The 21,696-nt window shown below is 29.5% G+C and overlaps 1 long non-coding RNA gene across 3 annotated transcripts in view; it reads left to right on the top strand.

Moving 5' to 3' along the window:
* Positions 1-3,123: 3,123 nt before the first annotated feature.
* Positions 3,124-21,696, top strand: part of LOC147810888 (uncharacterized) — a 32,003-nt gene continuing 13,430 nt past the window's right edge. For 2 of the 3 annotated variants that reach the window (XR_015432864.1, XR_015432865.1), the window contains exons 1-2: positions 3,124-3,254; positions 4,018-4,146. This is a non-coding gene — a long non-coding RNA (uncharacterized LOC147810888). Of the gene's footprint in view, positions 3,255-4,017; positions 4,147-4,463; positions 4,589-21,696 lie in introns of those variants that run through there. The other variant, XR_015432866.1, reaches the window with a different exon arrangement.

Consider the following 21,696-nt stretch of genomic DNA (forward strand, 5'->3'; position numbering starts at 1 on the left):
TTCAGAAGGGAAATATTTCTCCAATGAAGAAAGACTGTCGTGGAAGAGATGGAACAAGGTAGAGGATCCTCCCTAATGGAACGAAAAATGACAATCATTCTGATGTTGGAGAGTTATCCCTTTTGGAAGTATGTTAATATTTATTACTCATCTCGCCAAAAAAACGAATTTTTTTCATATTAGATAATGTTTAACGCAAAGTATGTTTTATTCTTTTTTCCAGGTTCAGTAGGGAAATATTTTTTTCAATGAAGAAAGACTGTCATGGAAGAGATGGAAGAAGGTAGAGGATCCTCCCTAATGCAATGAAAAATGACAATCATTCTGATGTTATAGAAATATCCCTTTTGAAAGTATGTTAATATTTATTACTCATCTCGCCAAAAAACGAATTTTTTTCATATTAGATAATGTTTAACGCAAAGTATGTTTTATTCTTTTTTCCAGGTTCAGAAGGGAAATATTTCTCCAATGAAGAAAGACTGTCATGGAAGAGATGGAAGAAGGTAGAGGATCCTCCCTAATGGAACAAAAAATGACAATCATTCTGATGTTGGAGACATATCCCTTTTGAAAGTATGTTAATATTTATTACTCATCTCGCCAAAAAACGAATTTTTTTCATATTAGATAATGTTTAACGCAAAGTATGTTTTATTCTTTTTTCCAGGTTCAGAAGGGAAATATTTCTCCAATGAAGAAAGACTGTCATGGAAGAGATGGAAGAAGGTAGAGGATCCTCCCTAATGGAACGAAAAATGACAATCATTCTGATGTTGGAGATATATCCCTTTTGAAGGTATGTTAATATTTATTACTCATCTCGTCAAAAAACGAATTTTTTTCATATTAGATAATGTTTAACGCAAAGTATGTTTTATTCTTTTTTCCAGGTTCAGAAGGGAAATATTTCTCCCATGAAGAAAGACTGTCATGGAAGAGATGGAAGAAGGTAGAGAATCCTCCCTAATGGAACGAAAAATAACAATCATTCTGATGTTATAGAGATATCCCTTTTGAAAGTATGTTAATATTTATTACTCATCTCGCCAAAAAACGAATTTTTTTCATATTAGATAATGTTTAACGCAAAGTATGTTTTATTCTTTTTTCCAGGTTCAGAAGGGAAATATTTCTCCAATGAAGAAAGACCGTCATGGAAGAGATGGAAGAAGGTAGAGGATCCTCCCTAATGGAACAAAAAATGACAATCATTCTGATGTTGGAGATATATCCCTTTTGAAAGTATGTTAATATTTATTACTCATCTCGCCAAAAAACGAATTTTTTTCATATTAGATAATGTTTAACGCAAAGTATGTTTTATTCTTTTTTCCAGGTTCAGAAGGGAAATATTTCTCCAATGAAGAAAGACTGTCATGGAAGAGATGGAAGAAGGTAGAGGATCCTCCCTAATGGAACGAAAAATGACAATCATTCTGATGTTATAGAGATATCCCTTTTGAAAGTATGTTAATATTTATTACTCATCTCGCCAAAAAAACGAATTTTTTTCATATTAGATAATGTTTAACGCAAAGTATGTTTTATTCTTTTTTCCAGGTTCAGTAGGGAAATATTTTTTTCAATGAAGAAAGACTGTCATGGAAGAGATGGAAGAAGGTAGAGGATCCTCCCTAATGCAAAGAAAAATGACAATCATTCTGATGTTATAGAAATATCCCTTTTGAAAGTATGTTAATATTTATTACTCATCTCGCCAAAAAACGAATTTTTTTCATATTAGATAATGTTTAACGCAAAGTATGTTTTATTCTTTTTTCCAGGTTCAGAAGGGAAATATTTCTCCAATGAAGAAAGACTGTCATGGAAGAGATGGAAGAAGGTAGAGGATCCTCCCTAATGGAACAAAAAATGACAATCATTCTGATGTTGGAGAGATATCCCTTTTGAAAGTATGTTAATATTTATTACTCATCTCGCCAAAAAACGAATTTTTTTCATATTAGATAATGTTTAACGCAAAGTATGTTTTATTCTTTTTTCCAGGTTCAGAAGGGAAATATTTCTCCAATGAAGAAAGACTGTCATGGAAGAGATGGAAGAAGGTAGAGGATCCTCCCTAATGGAACGAAAAATGACAATCATTCTGATGTTGGAGATATATCCCTTTTGAAGGTATGTTAATATTTATTACTCATCTCGCCAAAAAACGAATTTTTTTCATATTAGATAATGTTTAACGCAAAGTACGTTTTATTCTTTTTTCCAGGTTCAGAAGGGAAATATTTCTCCCATGAAGAAAGACTGTCATGGAAGAGATGGAAGAAGGTAGAGGATCCTCCCTAATGGAACGAAAAATAACAATCATTCTGATGTTATAGAGATATCCCTTTTGAAAGTATGTTAATATTTATTACTCATCTCGCCAAAAAACGAATTTTTTTCATATTAGATAATGTTTAACGCAAAGTATGTTTTATTCTTTTTTCCAGGTTCAGAAGGGAAATATTTCTCCAATGAAGAAAGACCGTCATGGAAGAGATGGAAGAAGGTAGAGGATCCTCCCTAATGGAACAAAAAATGACAATCATTCTGATGTTGGAGATATATCCCTTTTGAAAGTATGTTAATATTTATTACTCATCTCGCCAAAAAACGAATTTTTTTCATATTAGATAATGTTTAACGCAAAGTATGTTTTATTCTTTTTTCCAGGTTCAGAAGGGAAATATTTCTCCAATGAAGAAAGACTGTCATGGAAGAGATGGAAGAAGGTAGAGGATCCTCCCTAATGGAACGAAAAATGACAATCATTCTGATGTTATAGAGATATCCCTTTTGAAAGTATGTTAATTTTTATTACTCATCTCGCCAAAAAACGAATTTTTTTCATATTAGATAATGTTTAACGCAAAGTATGTTTTATTCTTTTTTCCAGGTTCAGAAGGGAAATATTTCTCCTATGAAGAAAGACTGTCATGGAAGAGATAGAAGAAGGTAGAGGATCCTCCCTAATGGAACAAAAAATGACAATCATTCTGATGTTGGAGAGATATCCCTTTTGAAAGTATGTTAATATTTATTACTCATCTCGCCAAAAAACGAATTTTTTTCATATTAGATAATGCTTAACGCAAAGTATGTTTTATTCTTTTTTCCAGGTTCAGAAGGGAAATATTTCTCCAATGAAGAAAGACTGTCGTGGAAGAGATGGAAGAAGGTAGAGGATCCTCCCTAATGGAACGAAAAATGACAATCATTCTGATGTTGGAGAGATATCCCTTTTGAAAGTTTATTAATATTTATTACTCATCTCGCCAAAAAACGATTTTTTTTCATATTAGATAATGCTTAACGCAAAGTATGTTTTATTCTTTTTTCCAGGTTCAGAATGGAAATATTTCTCCAATGAAGAAAGACTGTCATGGAAGAGATGGAAGAAGGTAGAGGATCCTCCCTAATGGAACGAAAAATGACAATCATTCTGATGTTGGAGAGATATCCCTTTTGAAAGTATGTTAATATTTATTACTCATCTCGCCAAAAAACGAATTTTTTTCATATTAGATAATGTTTAACGCAAAGTATGTTTTATTCTTTTTTCCAGGTTCAGAAGGGAAATATTTCTCCAATGAAGAAAGACTGTCATGGAAGAGATGGAAGAAGGTAGAGGATCCTCCCTAATGGAACGAAAAATGACAATCACTCTGATGTTGGAGAGATATCCCTTTTGAAAGTATGTTAATATTTATTACTCATCTCGCCAAAAAACGAATTTTTTTCATATTAGATAATGTTTAACGCAAAGTATGTTTTATTCTTTTTTCCAGGTTCAGAAAGGAAATATTTCTCCAATGAAGAAAGACTGTCATGGAAGAGATGGAAGAAGGTAGAGGATCCTCCCTAATGGAACGAAAAATGACAATCATTCTGATGTTGGAGAGATATCCCTTTTGAAAGTATGTTAATATTTATTACTCATCTCGCCAAAAAACGAATTTTTTTCATATTAGATAATGCTTAACGCAAAGTATGTTTTATTCTTTTTTCCAGGTTCAGAAGGGAAATATTTCTCCAATGAAGAAAGACTGTCGTGGAAGAGATGGAAGAAGGTAGAGGATCCTCCCTAATGGAACGAAAAATGACAATCATTCTGATGTTGGAGAGATATCCCTTTTGAAAGTTTATTAATATTTATTACTCATCTCGCCAAAAAACGATTTTTTTTCATATTAGATAATGCTTAACGCAAAGTATGTTTTATTCTTTTTTCCAGGTTCAGAATGGAAATATTTCTCCAATGAAGAAAGACTGTCATGGAAGAGATGGAAGAAGGTAGAGGATCCTCCCTAATGGAACGAAAAATGACAATCATTCTGATGTTGGAGAGATATCCCTTTTGAAAGTATGTTAATATTTATTACTCATCTCGCCAAAAAACGAATTTTTTTCATATTAGATAATGTTTAACGCAAAGTATGTTTTATTCTTTTTTCCAGGTTCAGAAGGGAAATATTTCTCCAATGAAGAAAGACTGTCATGGAAGAGATGGAAGAAGGTAGAGGATCCTCCCTAATGGAAAGAAAAATGACAATCATTCTGATGTTGGAGAGATATCCCTTTTGAAAGTATGTTAATATTTATTACTCATCTCGCCAAAAAACGAATTTTTTTCATATTAGATAATGTTTAACGCAAAGTATGTTTTATTCTTTTTTCCAGGTTCAGAAAGGAAATATTTCTCCAATGAAGAAAGACTGTCATGGAAGAGATGGAAGAAGGTAGAGGATCCTCCCTAATGGAACGAAAAATGACAATCATTCTGATGTTGGAGAGATATCCCTTTTGAAAGTATGTTAATATTTATTACTCATCTCGCCAAAAAACGAATTTTTTTCATATTAGATAATGTTTAACGCAAAGTATGTTTTATTCTTTTTTCCAGGTTCAGAAGGGAAATATTTCTCCAATGAAGAAAGACTGTCATGGAAGAGATGGAAGAAGGTAGAGGATCCTCCCTAATGGAAAGAAAAATGACAATCATTCTGATGTTGGAGAGATATCCCTTTTGAAAGTATGTTAATATTTATTACTCATCCCGCCAAAAAACGAATTTTTTTCATATTAGATAATGTTTAACGCAAAGTATGTTTTATTCTTTTTTCCAGGTTCAGAAAGGAAATATTTCTCCAATGAAGAAAGACTGTCATGGAAGAGATGGAAGAAGGTAGAGGATCCTCCCTAATGGAACGAAAAATGACAATCATTCTGATGTTGGAGAGATATCCCTTTTGAAAGTATGTTAATATTTATTACTCATCTCGCCAAAAAACGAATTTTTTTCATATTAGATAATGCTTAACGCAAAGTATGTTTTATTCTTTTTTCCAGGTTCAGAAGGGAAATATTTCTCCAATGAAGAAAGACTGTCATGGAAGAGATGGAAGAAGGTAGAGGATCCTCCCTAATGGAACGAAAAATGACAATCATTCTGATGTTGGAGAGATATCCCTTTTGAAAGTATGTTAATATTTATTACTCACCTCGCCAAAAAACGAATTTTTTTCATATTAGATAATGTTTAACGCAAAGTATGTTTTATTCTTTTTTCCAGGTTCAGAAGGGAAATATTTCTCCAATGAAGAAAGACTGTCATGGAAGAGATGGAAGAAGGTAGAGGATCCTCCCTAATGGAACGAAAAATGACAATCATTCTGATGTTGGAGAGATATCCCTTTTGAAAGTATGTTAATATTTATTACTCATCTCGCCAAAAAACGAATTTTTTTCATATTAGATAATGTTTAACGCAAAGTAAGTTTTATTCTTTTTTCCAGGTTCAGAAGGGAAATATTTCTCCAATGAAGAAAGACTGTCATGGAAGAGATGGAAGAAGGTAGAGGATCCTCCCTAATGGAACGAAAAATGACAATCATTCTGATGTTGGAGAGATATCCCTTTTGAAAGTATGTTAATATTTATTACTCATCTCGCCAAAAAACGATTTTTTTTCATATTAGATAATGCTTAACGCAAAGTATGTTTTATTCTTTTTTCCAGGTTCAGAAGGGAAATATTTCTCCAATGAAGAAAGACTGTCATGGAAGAGATGGAAGAAGGTAGAGGATCCTCCCTAATGGAACGAAAAATGACAATCATTCTGATGTTGGAGAGATATCCCTTTTGAAAGTATGTTAATATTTATTACTCATCTCGCCAAAAAACGAATTTTTTTCATATTAGATAATGTTTAACGCAAAGTATGTTTTATTCTTTTTTCCAGGATTAGAAGGGAAATATTTCTCCAATGAAGAAAGACTGTCATGGAAGAGATGGAAGAAGGTAGAGGATCCTCCCTAATGGAACGAAAAATGACAATCACTCTGATGTTGGAGAGGTATCCCTTTTGAAAGTATGTTAATATTTATTACTCATCTCGCCAAAAAACGAATTTTTTTCATATTAGATAATGTTTAACGCAAAGTATGTTTTATTCTTTTTTCCAGGTTCAGAAGGGAAATATTTCTCCAATGAAGAAAGACTGTCATGGAAGAGATGGAAGAAGGTAGAGGATCCTCCCTAATGGAACAAAAAATGACAATCATTCTGATGTTGGAGAGATATCCCTTTTGAAAGTATGTTAATATTTATTACTCATCTCGCCAAAAAACGAATTTTTTTCATATTAGATAATGTTTAACGCAAAGTATGTTTTATTCTTTTTTCCAGGTTCAGAAGGGAAATATTTCTCCAATGAAGAAAGACTGTCATGGAAGAGATGGAAGAAGGTAGAGGATCCTCCCTAATGGAACAAAAAATGACAATCATTCTGATGTTGGAGAGATATCCCTTTTGAAAGTATGTTAATATTTATTACTCATCTCGCTAAAAAACGAATTTTTTTCATATTAGATAATGTTTAACGCAAAGTATGTTTTATTCTTTTTTCCAGGTTCAGAAGGGAAATATTTCTCCAATGAAGAAAGACTGTCATGGAAGAGATGGAAGAAGGTAGAGGATCCTCCCTAATGGAACAAAAAATGACAATCATTCTGATGTTGGAGAGATATCCCTTTTGAAAGTATGTTAATATTTATTACTCATCTCGCCAAAAAACGAATTTTTTTCATATTAGATAATGTTTAACGCAAAGTATGTTTTATTCTTTTTTCCAGGTTCAGAAGGGAAATATTTCTCCAATGAAGAAAGACTGTCATGGAAGAGATGGAAGAAGGTAGAGGATCCTCCCTAATGGAACGAAAAATGACAATCATTCTGATGTTGGAGATATATCACTTTTGAAAGTATGTTAATATTTATTACTCGTCTCGCCAAAAAACGAATTTTTTTCATATTAGATAATGTTTAACGCAAAGTATGTGTCACATATACACATAATGTAATGTGACAATTTTATTTCTAATTTTATTTAAGCCTTCAATTTTTCTTTAAACGTTATTTCCTCTTTTTTTATTTTAGCAATCTTTTTAACTTTCTTGGTGACCTTTCTCAGGGTCGTTGCGGTCATCGCACTTCCTGTGGGGAAAGTTAACCAACCCCTCTATTCACGCCTTTCTTTTTCCTCTTTTAATTTTAGGGGGGCTAACTAGCCAATCCCTTTACTTTAAATTTCAAACTCTCCGCCTCTTTAAATTTAATTGGTCGTAGTTTTTCTGGTCTACCCGAGTTAAGGAATTTTTAAGTCTTTTTTGGATACAGGCTTTTTCTCTCGAGCCTTCTGGCTGGTTCCTTGTTCTCCGAGATGCGGACTTTGGTCCGTATCGAGGGATTTCTTTTTACATTTTTTTTAAACCTATATCTTAAATTAAATCCGTAGCTGTAATCAATTTCTGAAAAATTTAAAATCGAAATGTTATACCTTTAATTTTTCTTTAACATTAAAAGCCCTCTCAAATTTAAGCTTTCTTCTCATATTTATTTAACGGTTAAATTACTCGTTCTTTTATATTTAACTTTGTGCATGACGCCTTTGGTTTCTTTAAATTCTCTTGTCACCCATTTCCTTCTAAAAGATATATTTTTCCTGTGCCATATAATGTGTTGGAATCATATTGCTTGTTTGTTACGCAATAATCAAAATAAGTAGTTTTACAAAAATAAATGTTTAGTTGAACAAAATGTTTTGTATGATTTTTAGTTTCACCTTTATAGCTACTATTTATCGCCTTTTTTACTTCTGTATGTGGTGAGTACCTTTTTATTGTTATGGGCATGCATATATGTGAATTTAATTTTTCATTGGAAACATCAGCTTACTGTATTAAATCATATATATATATTGTGGATATAGCATGACTTTACCTTATTTATCTTTAATATTTAATTTATTTTAGTTTCACCCTTTTTCCAAATTTGGTGATACCAAATCATCCAATTTGTTCAAACCTCACACTTTGTGACCCTTTGAACCTATTGGGTTATTGTTATCCCACATTAGCATTGTACTACCACTTTCCTTAACGATCACATCCCCTTTAATTTATTTTAATTACCTTTTTGTATATTTCGGCCTTAATTTCTTTTATCACGATATTTCAATTATCTAACTTTTTTTTAATCATGACTATATCCAATTACTAGTACTTTACCAAATATTTCAATCTATTAATTATAATACATAAACAAATTTACTTTATCTTATACGCACCAAATAATTTTTTATTATTAACTTTTACAAATGGTGCCGTATATTTTTTTGTTGTGAGGTCCTAGTTTTTAATATGGTGTAATGAATTAAATGAAACAATACATTTTTTCTTATTTGAATTTTTCTCTATGTATTTTGCTATTTGATTTGGTAGTGATAAAATTGATATATATATTTATAAGAATGTCATAAAATATTCTCAAATTGTTTATTAAACTATATCTAGCAGTGTATCTTACTATTTAAATAGGCATATTAATATAATATTACAAAAGTGATTTATTTTGTATTTATATATATTTTAGCTCCTATCAACTGTAATGTATATTATTTAATAGTGCTAATTTTACAAAACAAGGTGCTTTGATTATAATTTTTTAGACAATCTAATAAGTTGTGTATTTTGTTCTATTATTCTACATGAAAAATATTTTATTTTGAACTAAATTAATCAAAGTTTCCATATTGATGGACTGAGTCCCAATTTTGTTTTAAGTTTTGTTGTATGCTGGCCATACCAAGCTGAAGAGACGTCTTCAGTAATTTTTCAGGATTGCTACTTTACCCATCATTTGGATCTTTCTTTGGAATGGTTCAAAGTTTTTTTTTTTTTCAAACTATTCTAATTGTTTTCCTACATAAACGTTAATTTGCTTTATATTTATGAATAATAAAATATAAAAAAAAGATATAATTACAAATAAAAATACTTACCATAATTGTATTTATACGTGATCTTATGTATATTAAGAATTAAATAATTTCCTGATTAGGTTATTTTGGTTCTACTATCTACTGGCTAAACTATTCTTTTGGTCAATTGTCTTTCTTACAAACAAACAAAAAAAATATATATATATTTTTTCGTCTTTCCCAATTTTTATTATTTAATGTTATCAACTTTTGTGAATTTATGTTTTGATATAAGATTTGGCAGGCTTATTTGATTGGTTTTGTTTCCTTTTCCCTAATGGTGTATCTGATAATTTGGTGTTTATTTGAATTATTACAAAAAAAAAAAAAAAAGATATTTGGGATAGTGAATTTCCTGAATCGTGTCTGGTAATACAGATGCCTCAATTATTATTTGGGATTACTTTATTAATATAATTGGGATAAAATATGTCCTGATTGCTCTGGGTAATACCTGAGCTCAACGATTTTTCGGGAATGATATTATTTTTAAGAGGTTCTTCCTGATGTTTAACGTTGGTTAATACGATAGTATAAATGAAGTACATTGCGTCATTGCAAAAGCCCAGGTTCAAACCCTGGTCCACTGTTAATTAAGGTTTTATTCATTAAGGAATTTTCTTCTTACTTTTTATTTTTTTTTTGCTGGTTAATTAAGCCAGAAAATTTTTTTTTGAATTCTCCCTGGTCAAAATAGAACCAGAAGTTAATTTTTATTTTTATTTTCCTGATCAAAAATGAATCAGAAGGTTATTCCTGGTCAAAGAAACCAGATGATAAATTATGTTTTCCTGGTTAAAGAAACCAGATGATATATAAAAAAAAAAAAAAAAAAAAAAATAATGATTCAAGTGAATTATTAAATAAATTAAATTGTGTTGATGCTCTATGGGAAAAATCATCTGCGTAACTTGTTGATTCCTGGTTAAATAATTTGAATATATATATTAATATTTAATAAAGTAAATGACTTTTATAATTTACCTTCATTATTTTAAAATAATAATGAAGTATCTTTTGAGGTAAAACAACTATTTTTTTGCTTTGTTTAAGAACATTCCTTCATTTGTTAAATGTATTTAAAAAAAAAAAAATTTTTTTTTAATTATATGAATATTTTCTTTCGTAAAACAATTTTGTTTGTTACCATCATTTTTTTTAAGATTGTTGTTATAATAGTACGTTATTTACAAAATCTTTTATAATTAACGATGCTTTAATTATTTAATGACTATTTGTATAAATGAGTAAATATACAAAGGGTCACATGCTGAACTATAAAAAAAAAAATATTTATACAAGATTTTTTGTATGCATTTTCCTAACCAATTAATATACAAATTGTGTAAACTAAATCTTTAAATGCATCATCGAATTTATATAATAATAATAATCTCAAATTTAATAAATTAATGTCACTACCAATCATTTTTTTTAACTGTGTTTATCACGAATTTTGCGAATTCTTTGTAAATGTGATTGAAATGAATAATATTTAATGTACGTAACCATACACTCTGTCTTTATTTTTTAATTTTTTTAGTATACTTTCAAATCAATTTCTAATTTTTTGTAATCTTATGTTGTATTGAATTTAAGTGACTGGACATTTTATATTTTTCTTCATTCGTTCGATTATGCTCAATAATATAGTTTTAACATAAATTGCAATAATTTTGTGTTTATAGTGTATATCTTAAGTGCTATTTATCAAATAGATATTTCTTCAAATATCTCAAATTTGTAATTGTACTGATATTTTATTTTATCACAATTCCTGATCATGAAACAAAGGTTTTCTTATTAAGCATATTTGTGTGAAAAGGGACAATTTCCTATTTTATTCCTCATCATTCCATGCTCTGAGAATTTCAAGAAGAAGAATCTCCCCTCTAATGAATAACTTTTGAACCCTCATTTTCAACTACCGTTTTTGTCTCATGGATGTATGTTCTAGGACATGGTCTCTTATCTAAGGTCATGGGGTGAAGGAGAAAGCGCTGTCCAGTTGAAATCGCACACAGCATGAATTTTACTACTTACTTTCTCTGGAGTGCTTAGACAGATTTTTATGGCCTCTTCCACGACAGGATGTTGTAAAACCCCTGGTCGATTCCTGTTTCATCAATTTCGTTAATTGGGGAAAACACCTGCAGAAGGGAACCCTTCCCCACAATGTCCAAGGTTGAAGGGAGAGTCCTGTGGAGAAAAGGATCAAATAACCAGATAAGATTGTCCTTCTGTGGGGCAACCTCAAGGACTACCATCAGAACCCTGCTTGTTGACTTCAATAAAACTGTGTCAAGAAAATCCCCCTCCCCCCAACTTCCTCAACAAAAAAAAAAGGGAAAGATATTTCTCTTATCTTCCTTTTTCAAGCTGAGACTCTTTTTTTTTTTTTTTCAAAAAAAAAAAAGACTTATCAATCACACAATAAACTTTGAGTCTTTAATGTACAATACCTGTTATTCTCAACTTGCAATTTAATTAATTGCGATAATTTTTTTATCAGTAAATGAGATGTTTCTTAGATAAGATGTTCTTTATATATACTTTTTGTAAAACCTTATATTTATGAATATGAGAATAATTCTTAATTTATTTTATTCATTTTAAGTACTTAGTTTTCTGTCAGCAATTTAAAAGTTACATTGCTTATTTAATGAACAATTTTTTTTCTCCAATCCTTTTATCACAATGTCTAATTAATTTTTAATTTTATTAGAGTGTATGGTTAACTTAATTCTGTTTAGCGTATTTTTGGTTCACATATTTTATGTTCAATGAATTCAATGTATGATTATCTCAAACATAGTGCGTTCTAAACGACGTTTCCAATCAAAATTTCATAATTATGTTGATATTACTAATTGACAATGTATTTATTTATGGCTAAATGCAATCGAATTTTACTTTTGATTCCAATTTAATGTTATAATTTCTTCTTTTATGTCATTTTAAACGACAATTATTAGTAATTGTATTTACTTTCTTTTTGTTTTATTTAGTCTTATTCGTTTTTTTCTTCCTCGCTTTAGTTGCGTCACAATATGTTTGAGATCCATGTTTTAATTTTTTTTTAAACTTTCACTGATGTTTCCAATTTGTTGCCCTTAACAATATTTGCTCACCATATAATCATTTGTTATTAGTGTTGATTTAAATTGTTTTTTTTTTGTGCTTATACGAACTATTACTGCTGTTTCTGTGTTTTTCTTTCCAGTGTTCATGAAAGAGTTATGTGAACATGGATTTTCCGCCTGTAACAATTGTTGTTAGCTATGTACAGAAATTCAGAGCTGTGTACAGAAATGGGTGACTCTTTTTACAATTTTATATCTTTTTCTACTTTTACTTTCTAATGCTAAGTTTTGATTTTTTATTTTATGGTCTTAATTTTGAGACAAGTTTTTTAAAAAAAAAATAATTTTTTCGTTATTTCGAATTTTAGGCAATTTCTGTCTTCATACTTTTCGGAACATTTGTTGTTTGAGGAAAATTCTTATATTTTGATTTTTAATTAATATTTGTTTAAAATTAAAATTTTCTTACGACTTCGAAAATTTTATAAAAATTTCCGGTCTGTCCGGGTATTGTCACATATACACATAATTTAATGTGACAATTTTATTTCTAATTTTATTTAAGCCTTCAATTTTTCTTTAAACGTTATTTCCTCTTTTTTTATTTTAGCAATCTTTTTAACTTTCTTGGTGACCTTTCTCAGGGTCGTTGCGGTCATCGCACTTCCTGTGGGGAAAGTTAACCAACCCCTCTATTCACGCCTTTCTTTTTCCTCTTTTAATTTTAGGGGGGCTAACTAGCCAATCCCTTTACTTTAAATTTCAAACTCTCCGCCTCTTTAAATTTAATTGGTCGTAGTTTTTCTGGTCTACCCGAGTTAAGGAATTTTTAAATCTTTTTTGGATACAGGCTTTTTCTCTCGAGCCTTCTGGCTGGTTCCTTGTTCTCCGAGATGCGGACTTTGGTCCGTATCGAGGGATTTCTTTTTACATTTTTTTTTAAACCTATATCTTAAATTAAATCCGTAGCTGTAATCAATTTCTGAAAAATTTAAAATCGAAATGTTATACCTTTAATTTTTCTTTAACATTAAAAGCCCTCTCAAATTTAAGCTTTCTTCTCATATTTATTTAACGGTTAAATTACTCGTTCTTTTATATTTAACTTTGTGCATGACGCCTTTGGTTTCTTTAAATTCTCTTGTCACCCATTTCCTTCTAAAAGATATATTTTTCCTGTGCCATATAATGTGTTGGAATCATATTGCTTGTTTGTTACGCAATAATCAAAATAAGTAGTTTTACAAAAATAAATGTTTAGTTGAACAGAATGTTTTGTATGATTTTTAGTTTCACCTTTATAGCTACTATTTATCGCCTTTTTTACTTCTGTATGTGGTGAGTACCTTTTTATTGTTATGGGCATGCATATATGTGAATTTAATTTTTCATTGGAAACATCAGCTTACTGTATTAAATCATATATATATATTGTGGATATAGCATGACTTTACCTTATTTATCTTTAATATTTAATTTATTTTAGTTTCACCCTTTTTCCAAATTTGGTGATACCAAATCATCCAATTTGTTCAAACCTCACACTTTGTGACCCTTTGAACCTATTGGGTTATTGTTATCCCACATTAGCATTGTACTACCACTTTCCTTAACGATCACATTCCCTTTAATTTATTTTAATTACCTTTTTGTATATTTCGGCCTTAATTTCTTTTATCACGATATTTCAATTATCTAACTTTTTTTTAATCATGACTATATCCAATTACTAGTACTTTACCAAATATTTCAATCTATTAATTATAATACATAAACAAATTTACTTTATCTTATACGCACCAAATAATTTTTTATTATTAACTTTTACAGTATGTTTTATTCTTTTTTCCAGGTTCAGAAGGGAAATATTTCTCCAATGAAGAAAGACTGTCATGGAAGAGATGGAAGAAGGTAGAGGATCCTCCCTAATGGAACGAAAAATGACAATCATTCTGATGTTGGAGATATCCCTTTTGAAAGTATGTTAATATTTATTACTCATCTCGCCAAAAAACGAATTTTTTTCATATTAGATAATGTTTAACGCAAAGTATGTTTTATTCTTTTTTCCAGGTTCAGAAGGGAAATATTTCTCCAATGAAGAAAGACTGTCATGGAAGAGATGGAAGAAGGTAGAGGATCCTCCCTAATGGAACGAAAAATGACAATCATTCTGATGTTGGAGAGATATCCCTTTTGAAAGTATGTTAATATTTATTACTCATCTCGCCAAAAAACGATTTTTTTTTCATATTAGATAATGCTTAACGCAAAGTATGTTTTATTCTTTTTTCCAGGTTCAGAAGGGAAATATTTCTCCAATGAAGAAAGACTGTCATGGAAGAGATGGAAGAAGGTAGAGGATCCTCCCTAATGGAACGTAAAATGACAATCATTCTGATGTTGGAGAGATATCCCTTTTGAAAGTATGTTAATATTTATTACTCATCTCGCCAAAAAACGAATTTTTTTCATATTAGATAATGTTTAACGCAAAGTATGTTTTATTCTTTTTTCCAGGATCAGAAGGGAAATATTTCTCCAATGAAGAAAGACTGTCATGGAAGAGATGGAAGAAGGTAGAGGATCCTCCCTAATGGAACGAAAAATGACAATCACTCTGATGTTGGAGAGATATCCCTTTTGAAAGTATGTTAATATTTATTACTCATCTCGCCAAAAAACGAATTTTTTTCATATTAGATAATGTTTAACGCAAAGTATGCTTTATTCTTTTTTCCAGGTTCAGAAGGGAAATATTTCTCCAATGAAGAAAGACTGTCATGGAAGAGATGGAAGAAGGTAGAGGATCCTCCCTAATGGAACAAAAAATGACAATCATTCTGATGTTGGAGAGATATCCCTTTTGAAAGTATGTTAATATTTATTACTCATCTCGCCAAAAAACGAATTTTTTTCATATTAGATAATGTTTAACGCAAAGTATGTTTTATTCTTTTTTCCAGGTTCAGAAGGGAAATATTTCTCCAATGAAGAAAGACTGTCATGGAAGAGATGGAAGAAGGTAGAGGATCCCCCCTAATGGAACAAAAAATGACAATCATTCTGATGTTGGAGAGATATCCCTTTTGAAAGTATGTTAATATTTATTACTCATCTCGCTAAAAAACGAATTTTTTTCATATTAGATAATGTTTAACGCAAAGTATGTTTTATTCTTTTTTCCAGGTTCAGAAGGGAAATATTTCTCCAATGAAGAAAGACTGTCATGGAAGAGATGGAAGAAGGTAGAGGATCCTCCCTAATGGAACAAAAAATGACAATCATTCTGATGTTGGAGAGATATCCCTTTTGAAAGTATGTTAATATTTATTACTCATCTCGCCAAAAAACGAATTTTTTTCATATTAGATAATGTTTAACGCAAAGTATGTTTTATTCTTTTTTCCAGGTTCAGAAGGGAAATATTTCTCCAATGAAGAAAGACTGTCATGGAAGAGATGGAAGAAGGTAGAGGATCCTCCCTAATGGAACGAAAAATGACAATCATTCTGATGTTGGAGATATATCACTTTTGAAAGTATGTTAATATTTATTACTCGTCTCGCCAAAAAACGAATTTTTTTCATATTAGATAATGTTTAACGCAAAGTATGTGTCACATATACACATAATGTAATGTGACAATTTTATTTCTAATTTTATTTAAGCCTTCAATTTTTCTTTAAACGTTATTTCCTCTTTTTTTATTTTAGCAATCTTTTTAACTTTCTTGGTGACCTTTCTCAGGGTCGTTGCGGTCATCGCACTTCCTGTGGGGAAAGTTAACCAACCCCTCTATTCACGCCTTTCTTTTTCCTCTTTTAATTTTAGGGGGGCTAACTAGCCAATCCCTTTACTTTAAATTTCAAACTCTCCGCCTCTTTAAATTTAATTGGTCGTAGTTTTTCTGGTCTACCCGAGTTAAGGAATTTTTAAATCTTTTTTGGATACAGGCTTTTTCTCTCGAGCCTTCTGGCTGGTTCCTTGTTCTCCGAGATGCGGACTTTGGTCCGTATCGAGGGATTTCTTTTTACATTTTTTTTTAAACCTATATCTTAAATTAAATCCGTAGCTGTAATCAATTTCTGAAAAATTTAAAATCGAAATGTTATACCTTTAATTTTTCTTTAACATTAAAAGCCCTCTCAAATTTAAGCTTTCTTCTCATATTTATTTAACGGTTAAATTACTCGTTCTTTTATATTTAACTTTGTGCATGACGCCTTTGGTTTCTTTAAATTCTCTTGTCACCCATTTCCTTCTAAAAGATATATTTTTCCTGTGCCATATAATGTGTTGGAATCATATTGCTTGTTTGTTACGCAATAATCAAAATAAGTAGTTTTACAAAAATAAATGTTTAGTTGAACAGAATGTTTTGTATGATTTTTAGTTTCACCTTTATAGCTACTATTTATCGCCTTTTTTACTTCTGTATGTGGTGAGTACCTTTTTATTGTTATGGGCATGCATATATGTGAATTTAATTTTTCATTGGAAACATCAGCTTACTGTATTAAATCATATATATATATTGTGGATATAGCATGACTTTACCTTATTTATCTTTAATATTTAATTTATTTTAGTTTCACCCTTTTTCCAAATTTGGTGATACCAAATCATCCAATTTGTTCAAACCTCACACTTTGTGACCCTTTGAACCTATTGGGTTATTGTTATCCCACATTAGCATTGTACTACCACTTTCCTTAACGATCACATTCCCTTTAATTTATTTTAATTACCTTTTTGTATATTTCGGCCTTAATTTCTTTTATCACGATATTTCAATTATCTAACTTTTTTTTAATCATGACTATATCCAATTACTAGTACTTTACCAAATATTTCAATCTATTAATTATAATACATAAACAAATTTACTTTATCTTATACGCACCAAATAATTTTTTATTATTAACTTTTACAAATGGTGCCGTATATTTTTTTGTTGTGAGGTCCTAGTTTTTAATATGGTGTAATGAATTAAATGAAACAATACATTTTTTCTTATTTGAATTTTTCTCTATGTATTTTGCTATTTGATTTGGTAGTGATAAAATTGATATATATATTTATAAGAATGTCATGAAATATTCTCAAATTGTTTATTAAACTATATCTAGCAGTGTATCTTACTATTTAAATAGGCATATTAATATAATATTACAAAAGTGATTTATTTTGTATTTATATATATTTTAGCTCCTATCAACTGTAATGTATATTATTTAATAGTGCTAATTTTACAAAACAAGGTGCTTTGATTATAATTTTTTAGACAATCTAATAAGTTGTGTATTTTGTTCTATTATTCTACATGAAAAATATTTAATTTTGAACTAAATTAATCAAAGTTTCCATATTGATGGACTGAGTCCCAATTTTGTTTTAAGTTTTGTTGTATGCTGGCCATACCAAGCTGAAGAGACGTCTTCAGTAATTTTTCAGGATTGCTACTTTACCCATCATTTGGATCTTTCTTTGGAATGGTTCAAAGTTTTTTTTTTTTTCAAACTATTCTAATTGTTTTCCTACATAAACGTTAATTTGCTTTATATTTATGAATAATAAAATAAAAAAAAAAGATATAATTACAAATAAAAATACTTACCATAATTGTATTTATACGTGATCTTATGTATATTAAGAATTAAATAATTTCCTGATTAGGTTATTTTGGTTCTACTATCTACTGGCTAAACTATTCTTTTGGTCAATTGTCTTTCTTACAAACAAACAAAAAAAAATATATATATTTTTTCGTCTTTCCCAATTTTTATTATTTAATGTTATCAACTTTTGTGAATTTATGTTTTGATATAAGATTTGGCAGGCTTATTTGATTGGTTTTGTTTCCTTTTCCCTAATGGTGTATCTGATAATTTGGTGTTTATTTGAATTATTACAAAAAAAAAAAAAAAAAGATATTTGGGATAGTGAATTTCCTGAATCGTGTCTGGTAATACAGATGCCTCAATTATTATTTGGGATTACTTTATTAATATAATTGGGATAAAATATGTCCTGATTGCTCTGGGTAATACCTGAGCTCAACGATTTTTCGGGAATGATATTATTTTTAAGAGGTTCTTCCTGATGTTTAACGTTGGTTAATACGATAGTATAAATGAAGTACATTGCGTCATTGCAAAAGCCCAGGTTCAAACCCTGGTCCACTGTTAATTAAGGTTTTATTCATTAAGGAATTTTCTTCTTACTTTTTATTTTTTTTTTTGCTGGTTAATTAAGCCAGAAAATTTTTTTTTTGAATTCTCCCTGGTCAAAATAGAACCAGAAGTTAATTTTTATTTTTATTTTCCTGATCAAAAATGAATCAGAAGGTTATTCCTGGTCAAAGAAACCAGATGATAAATTATGATTTCCTGGTTAAAGAAACCAGATGATATATAAAAAAAAAAAAAAAAAAAAATAATGATTCAAGTGAATTATTAAATAAATTAAATTGTGTTGATGCTCTATGGGAAAAATCATCTGCGTAACTTGTTGATTCCTGGTTAAATAATTTGAATATATATATTAATATTTAATAAAGTAAATGACTTTTATAATTTACCTTCATTATTTTAAAATAATAATGAAGTATCTTTTGAGGTAAAACAACTATTTTTTTGCTTTGTTTAAGAACATTCCTTCATTTGTTAAATGTATTTAAAAAAAAATAAATTTTTTTTTAATTATATGAATATTTTCTTTCGTAAAACAATTTTGTTTGTTACCATCATTTTTTTTAAGATTGTTGTTATAATAGTACGTTATTTACAAAATCTTTTATAATTAACGATGCTTTAATTATTTAATGACTATTTGTATAAATGAGTAAATATACAAAGGGTCACATGCTGAACTATAAAAAAAAAAATATTTATACAAGATTTTTTGTATGCATTTTCCTAACCAATTAATATACAAATTGTGTAAACTAAATCTTTAAATGCATCATCGAATTTATATAATAATAATAATCTCAAATTTAATAAATTAATGTCACTACCAATCATTTTTTTTAACTGTGTTTATCACGAATTTTGCGAATTCTTTGTAAATGTGATTGAAATGAATAATATTTAATGTACGTAACCATACACTCTGTCTTTATTTTTTAATTTTTTTAGTATACTTTCAAATCAATTTCTAATTTTTTTTAATCTTATGTTGTATTGAATTTAAGTGACTGGACATTTTATATTTTTCTTCATTCGTTCGATTATGCTCAATAATATAGTTTTAACATAAATTGCAATAATTTTGTGTTTATAGTGTATATCTTAAGTGCTATTTATCAAATAGATATTTCTTCACATATCTCAAATTTGTAATTGTACTGATATTTTATTTTATCACAATTCCTGATCATGAAACAAAGGTTTTCTTATTAAGCATATTTGTGTGAAAATGGACAATTTCCTATTTTATTCCTCATCATTCCATGCTCTGAGAATTTCAAGAAGAAGAATCTCCCCTCTAATGAATAACTTTTGAACCCTCATTTTCAACTACCGTTTTTGTCTCATGGATGTATGTTCTAGGACATGGTCTCTTATCTAAGGTCATGGGGTGAAGGAGAAAGCGCTGTCCAGTTGAAATCGCACACAGCATGAATTTTACTACTTACTTTCTCTGGAGTGCTTAGACAGATTTTTATGGCCTCTTCCACGACAGGATGTTGTAAAACCCCTGGTCGATTCCTGTTTCATCAATTTCGTTAATTGGGGAAAACACCTGCAGAAGGGAACCCTTCCCCACAATGTCCAAGGTTGAAGGGAGAGTCCTGTGGAGAAAAGGATCAAATAACCAGATAAGATTGTCCTTCTGTGGGGCAACCTCAAGGACTACCATCAGAACCCTGCTTGTTGACTTCAATAAAACTGTGTCAAGAAAATCCCCCTCCCCCCAACTTCCTCAACAAAAAAAAAAGGGAAAGATATTTCTCTTATCTTCCTTTTTCAAGCTGAGACTCTTTTTTTTTTTTTTCAAAAAAAAAAAAGACTTATCAATCACACAATAAACTTTGATGGCGTCGTCAGATAAAATTTATTGGGGGGGACCATACTTAAGACTGTTATTTTCACGTTTCTTGAGAAAAAAAGAAAAATATCACCCTTGCCCTTATTTATTTATATATATATATATATATATATATATATATATATATATATATATATATATATATATATATATATATATATATATATATATATATATATATATATAGTAAGAATACAACTCTAATGAATGAATAAACTCTGCATCATAGAATCAAGAAACATCTTGATTCTATGATGCAGAGTGGTCCGTAATCTACTTCCTCATATATAATTATTTTAGAATCATCTTTAAGAATTAAGTTAAAAAAACTATACAAATTTGGAATAGCAAACTACCATTTAAAAGCGGGAAAAAACGATAAGAAAATCGTAAGAATCACTATTAAGATAAACGGAATTGAAACTTTCAAACCAGTTTGATTGCCGAAATAAGTTTGAAGTGTCTCAAATAAGTGTCTTTCAATTCCTCTATGTTTTTTCGGCAACTAAACATAAATTTTTGGTCATGTTTTGATTTTCTTCCCCCCCCCCCTGAAATATCAATTTGTGATCCTTTTTTTTTTTTTTTTACTTCATTTGTGACAAGAATTCTAGAAATTTATCGAAGGAGTTGTCTTTACGGAGCATCATGTGTACAATTCTGTGAAAAAATACTATTAAATGCGCAGAAAATTACAAATCAAACAATCTATAATGAAATACAACATAAAGTACTGTCTGAGTAAAAATTTTCAGACTAGAGCAAACGTTTGAGAAATCGAAAAATACAATTTAAATCCCCTTTATTTAATTCTTAAAGTATATTATTAAGAAATAACGCTACAAACAAGATTTGCAATTATGTAAAATTATGTAGAAAAAATTGTTAAGATCAAAATTAGTATTTTAGCCTGAGTAAAAACTTAAAGGCTACCAGTAATTTTTAGAAATAAATATAATTAAAAAATACTATGGCTACTACGACGATTGAAAAACACTTCTATTTGCAAATTTGCCATGAATTCTTGCTATGTATTTTTTATTGCGCTTTTTAGAAGTTTTGGTTGCAAAGGTAAAGAGATTAACTGATCATGAAAAGAACCGATAGAAGCTTTTTCTTCAATAAATATTCGTGCTAGCGCGATGATAATGATAGGTAGTTCAAGATCAAAGACTCTAGTCAGTAAGTTCTTAAAATTGAAAGACAATAATGGTAAAAAAGGATGCGGAAAGA

The sequence above is a fragment of the Parasteatoda tepidariorum genome, chromosome 4 (assembly GCF_982258835.1).
Source record: "Parasteatoda tepidariorum strain Cologne lab strain chromosome 4, Ptep-v5.0, whole genome shotgun sequence".
Classification (NCBI taxonomy): domain Eukaryota; kingdom Metazoa; phylum Arthropoda; class Arachnida; order Araneae; family Theridiidae; genus Parasteatoda; species Parasteatoda tepidariorum.